This window comes from Castor canadensis, chromosome 3, assembly GCF_047511655.1.
Source record: "Castor canadensis chromosome 3, mCasCan1.hap1v2, whole genome shotgun sequence".
Classification (NCBI taxonomy): domain Eukaryota; kingdom Metazoa; phylum Chordata; class Mammalia; order Rodentia; family Castoridae; genus Castor; species Castor canadensis.
In genome coordinates, this window is record NC_133388.1 from 30654119 (window position 1) to 30660126 (window position 6008).

General features: G+C 45.5%; 1 pseudogene; it reads right to left on the reverse strand.

The window, feature by feature from the left end:
• Positions 1-1905: 1905 nt before the first annotated feature.
• On the reverse strand, positions 1906-2874 carry LOC109702012 (iron-sulfur cluster transfer protein NUBPL pseudogene; annotated as a pseudogene).
• Between the last annotated feature and the right edge of the window lie 3134 nt (positions 2875-6008).

Sequence of the window (6008 nt, forward strand, 5' to 3'; positions counted from 1 at the left end):
CGAAGTCTACTGGATTCTGGTCCATGCCCCATTTGGAATGCACTAAGTCCCACTGAGGCTGTTGTAATGTTGATGCTTCTGCAGCTCAAGGAGTGGGAGGGAGGTAGTGAAGTCCGTGCCCCTCAGGTCCACATTTTGTGCATTTCAGGGAAGTCGGTCACCCCAAACTAGGTGCTATAGGATTGCATCTTCTTTCCTCCCAAGTTTTGTATATGTCTTCTTTTCTAGGCAAGAACTCAGTGTTGCTCCACGTTTTTATACCCATCCCTCCCTAGTATGTATGTGACTCATGTATAGTAAAATTGGGCTGAATGCTGGTATCTCACTTGGTTTTGTGGCTTGCACTTGTGTTATATGAAGTCATTTATATGAAGGAAACAGGCACAGGTTTAAACAAACTCCTCTAGGTGGTGCTATGAATGAATCAGGGAGGTGGCCACAATTTGATCAGCTGACTAAGATGCTAGTCATCTCTACTCTCCCATTTCAAATGGCACTGGGGAATTCATGTAACTCTTTAAATTGTTCCCCACCAGTCAATCACCAAATATTTATTGAGCTTGTGCTGTGAGCCAGGCTTCCGCCATGGGAGCACTTGTAGCTTGAAGGGGCCCATATAGGCTGCTGCCAAAGAGTAAGGAAGGGCACTCTGGGAAGGCAAAATGGGATATAACCTGATTCTGCTAAGGGGTCAAGAAGTTTCTCAGGTTGGACCTGAAGAGGGGGAGAAATAAATAAGGCTGAAGTGTGAAGGCCAAAGCCAAGCTGGGATGGGAGTGGGGCCAGGTCTTTGGGAGTTTTATCCTCAATGACAATTGTCCAATCGTTAAGGGGATTTAATGACATGACAGTTAATATGAAAAAGAAATGTGAGCCGATGGCTGCTCACACCTGTAATCCTTACTTCTTGGGAGGTAAGATCCAGAGGACTGTAGTTTGAGACCAGCCAGGGCAAATAGATATAGTTTGTGGGTTCTCATCTCCAAAATAACCAGAGCAAAATGAACTGAAAGTGTGGCTCAAGCCGTCAAGTGCCTATTTTGCAAGTGTGAAACACTGAGTTCAAATCCCAGCCCCACGAAAAAAGAAAGAAAGAGAGGAGGGAAGGAGTAAACACAAAGAAAAGAAAAATTTGAGAAGAAAGAAACTAGAGGCAGTGAGTCCACTGTAATGTGATTCCTGTCCCAAAGAAAGGTCACATCCTGTTTTCCACCCCCACTCTGCCCCATCTTCAAGCTGACCTTCCAGAAGGTAATGTCGCCATCTACCTACCTCTGGTTGGCAGGTGGAGCAAAACTGCCCTACAGAGATAGGGTATCGTGGCCATCTGTCCCCTTCCTCCCCCTCTTTCCTTCCCCTCTCTCTTCAGCTCACACTTTTTTTTTTTTGCACTTGATAAATGCTATTTATTACAATTGCCAAAATCATCATGAGCTTGTTTAAAAATACATGACTGGACCCCTGTGCTGGGGACAGGATTCAAACTGAGACCATTTATGTCCTTACACAAATTTAGTAAATCCTTTATATGACTTAACTCTGTGGCCTGCAAAAGAGTGCAGTTCTATCTCAAAGAGGCATTGCAACATCATAAAATCATGATTCCTCAAGTAGTTCAATAAAATAAAATTCAGTTCAGCACAACAGTTTAAAAAAAATATCCTAACTATACCAGTTAGCATTGACACATGTAAATTGTATTCGTGATGGACTGGCGTATGGCTTAAGTGACAAAGTGCTGCTTAGCAAGTGCAAGGCCCTGAATTGAAAATAAGACATTATTTCCTTAGAAATAAAAGAAAATGATCCTGATGGCCTTTATTTTATTTCTGTAGTCTCCATTACTACCCTGCTCACTTTCTCTCACTATCCAGTCGCAGGACACTTTCCAGGGTACTGGAGGAATCACTCTGGAGGCGGTGGCAATCCTGTTACACTTCCACAAAACCCTCAGATAAGCTTTGGGCTCATCACTTTTGGACTATGAAAACACAGCTGGCTGGCTGCATCCGAGATTTCCTTCATCCTGAGGAGTAAGAGAACATCTCCCAGAACGTCAAGATCAAGGGTTCACACTGCCTTCCTTGCACCATCAGCATCAAAGATAAGAGTTTTGTGTTTACGTTTTGGACACTGGAAAACACTGATGATCTGGACAAGACTAAGGATGGTACATGGACTTTTTGAAACATTTTGACACCCTTGTGTGCATCCATCAAAGCGGTGTCCTAGGGCATGGAGACAGTCACAGCACCTGAAATAAAGAAAGTTCTGTGAAACTATTAATCGCATACCTCCTATTCCTGGCGGCATGTCAACAACTAAATAGATCAGTTTTAGTTGACCCCAATCTACTTGCCTCTACAATTTCTCAATGGCAGACACTACCATAAGGCCTCTCCAAACCACTAGTGCAGTGTCTTCAACCCGAAAGCCCACCGACATCTAAGCAGTACTGTAATTCAAAAGTGGCCTCATTAGGTTGCTTTGTGATAATTCTGGACTTCCTTTCAGATTCATCATCTTGAAATTGAAGGACCGTGGACATCTACATCTAACAAACCAATGGCCTTTGACAAATTGTTCACGGCTAGTGCAAGTGCAAGTTCACTGCTGCAGCAGACTTTCCAACTTCACCCTTTCTATAACTTCCGTAACTTTCTACAGCTGTAACTTTAACATCTTCTTTCTGTTCCTTCTTTGGAAGCCCTAGGGACATATTTGTGTTTTCCTTTGTTTTAGGGTCTCACTCTCAGTGCCAGGTAACTGGCGCTGATAAACCAGTGCTTAGCTGGCACCAAGGGGAACAGCTGCCTTGCCATCACCCAGGAGTGACACCCCACAAAAGAGCAACAAGTGCCCCCAAATCCCCATAATACCTAGCTCTCAGCTTTTGAACCGATAAGTGCCTGGTACTGTGCCATGACCCCAACTATAAGCAGTCTTTGTCCACCAGGAGCCCAACTCAAAGCCTGGAGGGGAGGTTATTCAAATCCTTGAAAGGATGGAAGGTTTAAAGAGCTTAGGGCTAAAAGGTGAAGGGCTTGCTGTTTGTTTTATTGTCTTCTCTCTTAGTGGACTGAAATATACATAAAACTGTACTTCCCCACTTCAGATGCGAATCTTCCACCAAACCACTCCATAAGAAGTTCCTGTGCGTAATACCTTCCAGTTTCAACGCCTCATTCGTCACATAGATAAACACATATATAAAAGCATGCATGTGTATTAAAAAGGTCTGTGCATGGAAAATAAATGAGAAAGAAATGTCAAGAAAGCCTTATCAATTGGGTATCTCACTATCTTCAGTGGGATCCAACCACTGACTGCAAACAGATAAGTGAGGAGGAGAACAATGATAACACAGAAAAGGGGGCTATATTTTACTCTGCAGAGGGCTGGGTGGTGGGTGTGAGCTCAAGATCCTCCCTGGGGTAGAATCTTTTATTCCTTACACAGTGTGCCCAGCGTGTATACCCGGCTTTGTGTGTGCTGTCCTTGGTCCTGACACGCACGTGGCCTCCTGTGGATGTGAGCAGCATCCGTGATCTGCCAAGCCTATCCATATGCATGTGCGCTGTATCCCAGCAGCGGTCGGCATCATTCATTTCCAAAACCAGCATGCATTCATTTTCATAACTTTTTGTTCCATTACAATATTAATGGGACTATCAATGGGAAAGGACAAGAGAAGCATTTTTAATGTTTATCTGACAGTTGCAAATTTCACTTGAGGTTGTTTACTGGGATCTGATTGTTGGCAGAGAGGAGCAGGAGAGGCAGCAAGATTAATGGGATCACAGGAAGAGGAGATGTATTTATGGGCCTTCTGAACACATCTAAGAGTAATAAAAAGTCCTGCCGCACCCTTCCCCAAGTGAGACTTAAGAAGTTTTAAACGCTGAGAAATGAGGGATTGTTTTAATTAACTCCCATCTAATCCAGGTGGCCTGTTCAAAGTGAATCATGTTGCACTTATGTCTCAGTCTATTAAAAATTAGATAGCCCTCTCCCATCCCCCATCTCTCATACCTCTTTTTCTCTCACCACCTTCCCTACTCCCCCAACCCCTGCTCCCGCCCTCAGCCCTCTGGCCCTGGATTGCTGTCACTCTGGTTTGCCATATTTTTTCTCTTTCTTAAACTCCTATTCGATGTCAAGGAGAGAGGGGGCCAGTAGGGGCCTTTGACCAGAAGGATGGGGGGAAGAAGGAGAAGAGGAGGACACCAGAAGCCACTACGGGAAAGAGCTGGGCACTGACTGGCCTTACCCTGGAGAGAAGGGATTTGTTCCTGTCCTGAGGATTTGTCCTTGCTCCTGGCTGCTTAGACTTGAGCTGTGAATGCTGAGATCCCTGAGTGTCAATGGAGGAGTGATGGGGTGGATGGAGATGCCCATTGCCTCGCCTCCAAGAACAGCTTGGCTGTGGGAGGAGACCTCCCCAGGACCAGGCTCCAGAGACTGGTCTCTTCCATGGTCTCCTGTGACCACTTGCCTTGCTAAGTCCTCCTTCTTCTGGGATTCCTCAGGAGGGTTGTCAGTTAAAATATAGGCTATCCAGTTAAATTTGAATTTCAGGTAAACAGTGAATACTTTTTTTAGTACAAGTATGTCCCAATTATCATGTGACATGTATTGACACCCAAAACATTGCTTGTTTTGTGTCTGAAATTCAAGTTTAACTTTGCTAAATTTGGCAACCCTTATCAGAGCATAAATCCCACCTGGCATGGTAGTTGGATCCTAGATTTTGGCACTGCATTGCAGCAACCACATCTGAACTCCTATTTTTACCTCCTTGGCCTCATTTTCTTCTTCTGTTAAATGGGGATATTACCTGCTTCTAGGAATAAGGTGAGGATTGTGTGAAAGGAGGTGTGTCAACTACTTAGAACAAATTTGCTCTGTGAAGGGCCTGAGAGTAAATATTTTAGGCTCTTGGAGCCAGTCTCTGCCTCAGCCATTCATCTCAGCCAGTGGAGGGGGATGCAGCCATAGATAATCTGTAAGCAAATAGGTGTGGCTGTGCGCCAGTAAAACCGCCAGTCACACCAACAGGCATGGGACACATTTGCCTGTGGGCTGCTGTTGGCTGAGCCTGACTTAGACAGTGACCAGCATAGAGACAGTCTTCTTAATGACTGACTGGTACTATTACACCTGGTTATGCATCTCCCAGCCAGGGCTGCTAGATAGGGTTCACTGAAGGTCAGTCAACAAACAGTTCTTTTGCCTCTCTCTTTCTGTTTGCTGTTGCCTGACATTTCCCAGTGAGTCAGTCTTATGTCTAAGTAGCTCTGGAAGTCACTCCTTAAGCCTTATTCTGGAGTGTGAGGACTGACACAGTCATTGGCCAGTGTAGCTTCAGCTCTGGTGACCCTGGGTGATACAGATGACTTGATGTCACTCATTCTAACACTCACTCACTCAGGGAGAATTGATCTGCATTTTACACCTAGCCCAGCCAGCCTGCCAGCCAGCTGGCGCTCAGCGCTCCAGAGAGTGGCTTATCCTGGATCACACAGCCATTCAGGGCCCAGCAGACCTTTGGATCCAGCCCTTTGGCTCCCACCCACAGCCCCTGCACTCAGTGTGACAGAGTGAGCAGGGCTGACACACCTCATTTTACCAATGTGGAGATGTTTGTTACTTTCCAAGGACAGGGCTGAAAGGATGACAGCAGATCAAATGTTGGCAGGAAGGGATGAAAGAGAGGGGTCAGAGGAAGAAAATCAGTGTTTTTATGAGGGCATAGAAAAACTGGATGAGAAAAACCTCAGAGAATTTGGTTTTGCCTCCAGCCATGTGCATCTCCCACTGGTTCCTGAGTGGAGTGATACCCCAAAGAATCATTTCCTCACTCACCTTCCACCTGGGGCACCGCCCAGAGCCCGGTCCACCTAGACTCTGCTCTCAGGTTTCCTCAAGTGTGTAGCACCTGAGTGGGGACGCTGCACCCAGATGTTCTGTCTGGCTTTTCCCTCTCCAAATCACACTTGACTACCACA